This window comes from Oncorhynchus keta, chromosome 35, assembly GCF_023373465.1.
Source record: "Oncorhynchus keta strain PuntledgeMale-10-30-2019 chromosome 35, Oket_V2, whole genome shotgun sequence".
Lineage (NCBI taxonomy): Eukaryota > Metazoa > Chordata > Actinopteri > Salmoniformes > Salmonidae > Oncorhynchus > Oncorhynchus keta.
Genome location: NC_068455.1, coordinates 70,674,159 through 70,683,863, shown reverse-complemented (window position 1 = coordinate 70,683,863; position 9,705 = coordinate 70,674,159).

Here is a 9,705-nt window from a genome sequence, read left to right as displayed (position 1 = left end):
CACGCCTGATCTCACAGGAGGAATCTTTCCTCTGTTTTTGTTCCAAACAAACATGGATGGGTTTGACCCGTGAAAAGAAAAATGTCTGTCTGTGTTTGCACACACACACACAGATATGCACTCTCACACACACACAAACACACAGACAGACACACACTGAGATGACACTGCATGTGCTCAAACACGTAAAAAGAAAAAAAGCGGGCCTCTCTGGGTTGTCCTGAATGATGGGAACTTGGCCTTAAGAGGCTTCTGAGAAAACACCTAATGACAAGGGGAGGAGGGAGCCCTTAATCGCTCTGCGGTTAGGATTGGATCCCCAGAAATGCCTGTATTCGTTACAGCAAACCGTAACAAAATGCAGTAAAAACTTTTGCAACGGAAAATGAAAATGAGTGTTTTGTTTTATTGGACAAGTTCAGTGTGTCCCCTACTTGTTTCAGCCCGTGTTCTTCTGTTTGGTGCCTAATGAATACGACCCCGGTCAAAATTGGCACTTTTTTACTGCTAGTTTAATGGGTAACAAGGAGCCTAGAGGAAAAAGGGGGTGAGGAGAGTAGGAAGAAATGTTTGGAAAATTCCTCTGTACCCCTGAGACATGTAAAGGAGTCAGTCTTAACATGACTACTCTAAACAACCTGAAACCTGAAAATGTTGGTGAAAGTCAACAGAAAATGATTCACGTTGATGTTAAACTTGTACATAAACTTTGAGAACTGGACTGTCTTAATCAGTTAATAGTAATTAAGTGGGATTTCCTTCTTCAATCAGTTAGTTTTTTTTTTAAAACAAGTGAATGCTGATACTCTTGAGAAGAGTTTTACCCTCTTGCATTATTTAAGGTTTATTCAAGGGCTCCACAAATAAATTCTGAAAGATATGAAAACTGGTCCGTCCTCCCTCCCTCCCGTCCACCCTCCCTCCCGTCCACCCTCCCGTCCACCCTCCCTCCCATCTGTCCGTCCACCCTCCCTCACGTCCGTCCACCTTCCCTCCCATCCGTCCGTCCACCCTCCCTACCTCCCATCCACCCTCCCGTCCACCCTCCCTCCCGTCTGTCCGTCCACCCTCCCTCCCGTCTGTCCGTCCACCCTCCCTCCCGTCTGTCCGTCCTCCCTCCCATCCGTCCGTCCACCCTCCCTCCCGTCTGTCCGTCCACCCTCCCTCCCATCCGTCCATCCACCCTCCTTCCTGTCCACTCTCCCCTCTGTCTGTCCACCCTCTCTCCTTCCCTCCTGTCCACTCCCTCCCGTCCACCCTCTTTCCCTCCCCCCGTCCACTCTCCCTCCCTCCCGTCCACTCTCCCTCCCGTCCACTCTCTCTCCCTCCCGTCCGTTCACCCTCTCTCCCGCCATTCTCTGTATGACCCCCTAACAAGCGTTTTCCTGGGTGCCCTGTCCAGGGGCTGAGTCTCCATCTCCAGAATGGATGTTATAAACCTGAAGCTTGCCATGATGGTAGCTATTCACTTCTCGGCCACCCGTCGTCAGGTTGGTCCCAAAGACGACCAAGAAATCCCAGTTGGTTACTGTTGGTGGACATAACTAGTGCCAGGAGTTTTTCCGGAGACATTCCTTGGGATATAAATCCTTTATCATTTCACTGAAGGTTACATAAATCCTCTGTGAAGCCGAGAAGGACTAGTGGTCTCTAATGGGTCAGCTAATAGGGATCAGAATACATGATAAACAATATATAACAAACTAGTTGTTATAGCAGGGTTCGGAAAGCCAGCAATGCAAATCAATTTAATATTTTCCCAGAGACATTTCTTTTGCCCCCAATTACTTTGCAATGCACATTTACATTTAAGTCATTTAGCAGACGCTCTTATCCAGAGCGACTTACAAATTGGTGCATTCACCTTATGACACTGTAAATCCATCTTCATGGCCTTTTGGAGTTCCAGATCGGTATGATGATGAAGGACAGACCAACTGACAAGGAAGAAAGTAAAGGAACGGTAGTTGAGGAAGGGAAAGAGGGTTAGACAGTGATCCCAATACTTGGGAGAGAAAGAGAGATGGAGAGAGAGACACAAATGGGTCCTCTCTCCTCCCCTCCTCCTCAACCCATTGGCGGAGAAGGTCAGAGGGGCGAGACCTCTGGCTTTCTTGTCCAATGGGTTTTCAGAAGGGGAAGAGGAGAGGACGTGAGGAGCATGCATTTGAGGTGTAGATGTGTGTGTGCAGTATATATAGTTGGGATCACCACTTTATTTTAAGAATGTAAAATGTCAAAATAGTAGAGAATTATTTATTTGAGCTTTTATTTCATCATCAAATTCCCAGTGGGTCAGAAGTTTACATACACTCAATTAGTATTTGTTAGCATTTCCTTTAAATTGTTTAACTTGGGTCAAATGTTTCGGATAGCCTTCCACAAGTTTCCCACAATAAGTTGGGTGAATTTTGGCCTGTTCCTCCTGACAGAGCTGGTGTAATTGAGTCAGGTTTGTAGGCCTCCTTGCTCGCACACCCTTTTCAGTTCTGCCCACAAATTTTCTATAGGATTGAGGTTAGTGCTTTGTGATGGCCACTCCAATAACTTGACTTTGTTGTCCTTAAGCCATTTTGCCACAACTTTGGAAGTATGCTTGGGGTCATTGTCCATTTGGAAGACCCATTTGTGACCAAGCTTTAACTTCCTGACTGATGTCTTGAGATGTTGCTTCAATATATCCACGTAATTTTCCTCCCTCATAATGCCATCTATTTTGTGAAGTGCACCAGTCCCTTCTGCAGCAAAGCAGCCCCACAACATGATGCTGCCACCCTCGTGCTTCACTTTTGGGATGGTGTTCTTCGACTTGCAAGCCTCCCCCAGAGGACATTTCTCCAAAAAGTACAATCTTTCTCCCCATGTGCAGTTTTAAACTGTAGTCTGGCTTTTTCATGGCGGTTTTGGAGCAGTGGCTTCTTCCTTGCTGAGCGGCCTTTCAGGTTATGTCACTATAGGACTCGTTTTACTGTGAATATAGATACTTTGTATCTGTTTCCTCCAGCATCTTCACAAGGTCCTTTGCTGTTATGCACTTTTTTGATATGCACTTTTCGCACCAAAGTACGTTCATCTCTAGGAGAACGAGAACGTCTCCTTCCAAAGCGGTATGACGGCTGCGTGGTCCCATGATGTTTATACTTGCGTACTATTGTTTGTACAGATGAACGTGGTACCTTCAGACGTTTGGAAATTGCTCCCAAGGATGAACCAGACTTGTGGAGGACCAGAATTATTTTTCTGAGGTCTTGGCTGATTTCTTTTGATTTTCCCATGATGTAAAGCAAACAGGCACTGTGTTTGAGAGTAGGCCTCGAAATACATCCACAGGTACACCTCCAATTGACGTCACCTCCAAATGATGTCAATTAGCTTATCAGAAGCTTCTAAAGCCATGACATAATTTTCTGGAATTTTCCAAGCTGTTTAAAGCCACAGTCAACTTAGTTTATGTAAACTTCTGATCCACTGGAATTGTGATACAGTGAATCATAAGTGAAATAATCTGTCTGTAAACAATTGTTGGAAAAAGGACTTGTGTCATGCTTAAAGTTAATGTCCTAACTGACTTGCCAAAACTATAGTTTGTTAACAAGACATTTCTGGAGTGGTAGGAAAACGAGTGTTTATTAATGACTCCAACCTAAGTGTATGTAAACTTCCGACTTTAACTGTATCTGATCATTGTCCATGTAGTGAGGTTTGAGTCTCCACTGGAGTCTGTCAACTCCCTGGAAGACTTTGACCTCCTTCTTGGAGACTAGGTTCACTGCCACATCCACAGAGCAGTGCATGGACTCCACAGGTACGCACACACACACACACACACACACGACAATAATAGCCGTAACGGAGCATATGGAATAGCATTGAACACCTGGAAACCATGCGTTTCATGTATTTGATATCGTTCCACTGATTACGCTCCAGTCATTAACACGAGCCTGTCCTCCCCCATTAAGGTGTCACCAACCTGTACGTGACACCCTTAGCTCTGTGCCTATGAGCAGTCAGTTCTATAAGCCGCCCACTGTTCTGGTTCTGGTGGAAAGCTCTTTACTGGAAAGCTATTGTCATGATGCCAGATGTAACAGCCACACTCCAGCTGCCACACCTGGTAGAGGGTAAGCAAAGCCACGCCAACCCGCCGAATGACCCCAGACACTGGCTAGGCCCCAGACCTCTGTTCAATTGTAGAGGGCTGGAACAAAATGATGTCAATTAAAAAGCAACTAAACAAATGCAAATAGAATGTGTTGAATCGAAAACGTGCACACACACACCGGCTCCAGGCTGTGTTTTCCTGCTATGTTCTGCATGCAGCTGTGTGAGTGAATGAATGCCCTTCCGAGGTAAAGCCATCCAGACACCATGTCTCAGAGAGGGAACAGATGATGTGAACCTTGGCTAGAGCCTCTCTTTCCTCATATGCTACACACACACACACACACACACACACACACACACACACACACACACACACACACAAGTCCTTTCTCCCCCATCTGCAAAACATCTGGGCGGTTTATTGACATCATACCACAGAGGGTGACTCAGCCTGCGGGTCACCTAGCAACACAGGTCAGCTCTGGCATCTAATTGGCTCGATTGGAATGAGAAAAGGTAAAAATAAAGGCTCCCATTTTGTGTACCGGATCGGTCACAGCCTGTCACCATTGTAATGTTTATGTTGTCACAGTAAAGGCCAAGCACGTGTGTCTGTGTCATAAGAGGGAGTGGGAGGTGGAGGAGTAGAATTCAAGTGTGTGTGTGCTTGTGTTAGGCTTGGGCAGTATAGCGTATACACAGTGGCTCTTTCCGCATTTGGAAATAGCCATGACATGTTTTTTTCAATAGCACAATTTGATGGTACTGTATCTAGAACCTAAATGAGTTCTTCGATTTTCCCCATAGGATAACCCATTTGATTTAACCCTTTTTGGTTCCAGGTAGAACCCTTTCCACAGAGCATTTTACATGGAAGCCAGAAAGGGTTATTCTATGGGGACAGCCAAATAACCCTTTTGGAAGTGTTTTAATGCATTTGACTATTTGTAGCAACTTTTTAAGTAAATACCTGTAGTAAATAGATTGCGTTCTTCATTTCACCTCGCACATCGTTTTTCATTGTGAAGCTTACCGGTAGTCCCCAGTCATGCGCCAGGTGATCTAGTTGCAGTATGGAATTCACAATTAAGTGTTTGCCAGCTAAATATTTTGTAACTATTAAGTTATATGTCTAAAATGTGCTAAATGCTCTGCAGTTGTGCATTTTGTTTTCTAATTTTGAAGCTAGTTATCTAGCTAAGTGGTTAGCTTCTTTCAAAATCAAACTTCTCTTGGTAACCGCAGAGATTCCTGGAACAAGAGCCTTGCTGTCTAATATTTGTTTTGTGCGTGCAGCAAACTGTAAGTAGCATTTTTAAGTTACTTGTATAACTTTATGGAGGTCTGTCCTGCAAATAGTTTGTCAGAGACTAACATTTTTGCAATGTGCTCATTAGCATTTAGCTAGCATTCATTATGGGATTTTACAGAATTGCTAACCTTTCGGATTACACAGGCTCAGTGGGGTTTGAAAATAGCTCCTCTTGTGTTCAGTGCCGGTATTACCGATTATCCCGGTATGCTCCCTAAAGGAGTATCTCATTCTCAATGCTTAGATGGCAATGGTTTGATTTTGTTTTTGTTATTTCTCTTTCCTCTTTATTTTTATTAAAGTGGTTTGTAAGGTTTCCTAGTAACTAACATTGTCCAAAAAACTAAATCTACTCTAAAGCTATAAATATTTCCCTATCTGACCCTTCAAAGTTCATATGGTCTCTGGTTGGTGTTTGTGTGTCTAAACCCTACAACCATATCCTCCTGATAATCGATCCAGATCATATGTTTGTCCTCATCATCATGTTATACACTCCTCTGCATGTCTTGGCCCTAGAAGCTGTGAAAACAGATGCACACAGATGGGCGCGCATGCACACACACACACACACACAGACTCAAACACGCAGACACACACACACACACAGACTCAAACACGCAGACACGCACACACACACAGATGAGCACACACAGACACCTGCACTCGCTCAACCCCCACTTCTCATGAAGCTATCCATTCAGTCACTCACTATTCCATTCAGTCACTCACTATCCATTCAGTCACTCACTATTCCATTCAGTCACTCACTATTCCATTCAGTCACTCACTATCCATTCAGTCACTCACTATTCCATTCAGTCACTCACTATTCCATTCAGTCACTCACTATTCCATTCAGTCACTCACTATTCCATTCAGTCACTCACTATTCCATTCAGTCACTCACTATGCCATTCAGTCACTCACTATGCCATTCAGTCACTCACTATGCCATTCAGTCACTCACTATCCATTCAGTCACTCACTCACTATCCATTCAGTCACTCACTCACTATCCATTCATTCAGTCACTATCCATTCAGTCACTATCCATTCAGTCATTCACTACCTCTAACATATGTGTGCCCCTTTTGGAGAGGGAATCATTTACCCTGGAAAATATTTGATACTCTGTGTGTGTGTGTGTGTGTGTGTGTGTGTGTGTGTGTGTGTGTGTGTGTGTGTGTGTGTGTGTGTGTGTGTGTGTGTGTGTGTGTGTGTGTGTGTGTGTGTGTGTGTGTGTGTGTGTGTGTGTGTGTGTGTGTGTGTGTGTGTGTGTGCATTCTATGGCTTCCTTTTGTGTGAAAGCCTCCCTGTCTGTTTGATGTCCCGCAAGGAGGCTTTGGCCCGGCCAGGGATTTCCACCACAGAACCACCGATTTCCACATGCTTCCAGGTTGACTGAAGGCTTCTCTCTTACTGTTATCAGACCGAGTGTTTGAGCTTGATGATGTATGACCTTGACAGACTGGGACTGTGTTGTCCAAGACCTCTTCCATGCTATAAGTATACTACAAATACCATCACAAAAAGGAAGGTGCCTTATTGCTTAAATACACTAAGGGGGTTCACCCAATCAGCATTCAGGGCTCGAACCACCCAGTTTACAATTTATTCTTTATCATTGGAGGCTTCTAAGAGAATGTTGTTTTAAACATTTTCTTGAAGTTGTGTGACCTTTGGTTCCTCGCAAACTGGAGCATGGTTTCCACAGCGTTGTTTTAAAGGGATACTTCAGGATTTTGGCAATATGTATATACTTCCCCAGAGTCAGATGAAGTTGTGGATACCATTTTTATGTCTCTGTGTCCAGTATGAAGGACGTTAAAGGTAGTTTCACAAGCCAATGCTTACTATCATTAGTTTCTGCTCGCATGCTAATGAGCCTCATCGTTTTTCCGTGTCTAAAATATGAACTGGATTAATAGTCTTAATGATACTGTACGCATTGGAACCGTTCCTTGATTCTCTTCCCTAAGTTGTACTGTAAATATAACCGGATGAAATCTCTGAAGCTAAATTAATTTCCCTTTTAATAGGTACATATTGTGTCTATAAACTCAGCAAAAAAAGAAACATCCTCTCACTATCAACTGCGTTTATTTTCAGCAAACTTAACATGTGTAAATATTTGTACGAACATAAGATTTTAACAATTGAGACATAAACTGAACAAGTTCCACAGACACGTGACTAAAATAAATGGTATAATGTGTCCATGAACAAAGGGGGGTCAAAATCAAAAGTAACAGTCAGTATCTGGTGTGGCCACCAGCTGCATTAAGTCCTCATGGACTGCACCAGATTTTCCAGTTCTTGCTGTGAGATGTTACCCTACTCTTGCACCAAGGCACCTGCAAGTTCCCAGACATGTCTGGGGGTAATGGCCTTACCCCTCACCCTCCGATACAACAGGTCCCAGACATGCTCAATGGGATTGAGGTCCGGGCTCTTCGCTGGCCATGGCAGAACACTGACATTACTGTCTTGCAGGAAATCACACACAGAATGAGCAGTATGGCTGGTGGCATTGTCATGCTGGAGGGTCATGTCAGGATGAGCCTGCAGGAAGGGTACCACATGAGGGAGGAGGATGTCTTCCCTGTTACGCACAGCATTGAGATTGCCTGCAATGACAACAAGCTCAGTCCGATGATGCTGTGACACACCGCCCCAGACCATGATGGACCCCCCCCCACCTCCAAATCGATCTCGCTCCAGAGTATAGGCCTCGCTGTAACGCTAATTCGTTTGACGATGAACGTGAATCCGGCCATCACCCCTGGTGAGACAAAACCATGACTCGCCAGTGAAGAGCACTTTTTGCAAGTCCTGTCTGGTCCAGCGACGGTGGGTTTGTGATCATACGCAACGTTGTTGCCGCTGATGTCTGGTGCAGGGACCCTGGGCATCTGGCTTTTGGTGTTTTTCAGAGTCAGTAGAAAGGCCTCTTTAGTGTTCTAAGTTTCCATAACTGTGAGCTTAATTGCCTACCGTCTGTAAGCTGTTAGTGTCTTAACGACCGTTCCACAGGTGCATGTTCATTAATTGTTTATGGTTCATTGAACAAGCATAGGAAACAGTGTTTAAACCCTTTTACAATGAAGATCTGTGAAGGTATTTTGATTTTTAGGAATTATCTTTGAAAGACAGGGTCCTGAAAAATGGCTGTTTCTTTTTTTGCTGAGTTTAAAACATTATGAAATCTCTGAAGCCAAACTCATTTCCCCCTTTTAATAGGTACATATAGTAAATTATAACATGATGTAAAAATACATAAATATATATATTATACACACTGCTCAAAAAAATAAAGGGAACACTAAAATAACACATGCTAGATCTGAATGAATGAAATATTCTTATTAAATACTTTTTTCTTTACATAGTTGAATGTGCTGACAACAATATCACACAAATTATCAATGGAAATCAAATGTATCAACCCATGGAGGTCTGGATTTGGAGTCACACTCAAAATTAAAGTGGAAAACCACACTACAGGCTGATCCAACTTTGATGTAATGTCCTTAAAACAAGTAAAAATTAGGCTCAGTAGTGTGTGTGGCATCCACGTGCCTGTATGACCTCCCTACAACGCCTGGGCATGCTCCTAATGAGGTGGCGGATGGTCTCCTGAGGGATCTCCTCCCAGACCTGGACTAAAGCATCCGCCAACTCCTGGACAGTTGGTGGATGGAGCGAGACATGATGTCCCAGATGTGCTCAATTGGATTCAAGTCTGGGGAACGGGCGGGCCAGTCCATAGCATCAATGCCTTCCTCTTGTAGGAACTGCTGACACACTCCAGTCACATGAGGTCTAGCATTGTCTTGCATTAGGAGGAAACCAGGGCCAACCGCACCAGCATATGGTCTCACAAGGGGTCTGAGGATCTCATCTCGGTACCTAATGGCAGTCAGGATACCTCTGGCGAGCACATGGAGGGCTGTGCGGCCCCCCAATGAAATGCCACCCCACACCATGACTGACCCACCGCCAAACCCGTCATGCTGGAGGATGTTGCAGGCAGCAGAACGTTCTCCACGGCGTCTCCAGAGTCTGTCACGTCTGTCACGTGCTCAGTGTGAACCTGCTTTCATTTGTGAAGAGCACAGGGCGCCAGTGGCGAATTTGCCAATCTTGGTGTTCTCTGGCAAATGCCAAACGTCGTGCACGGTGTTGGGCTGTAAGCACAACCCCCACCTGTGGACGTCGGGCCCTCATTACCACCCTCATGGAGTCTGTTTCTGACCGTTTGAGCAGACACATGCACATTTGTG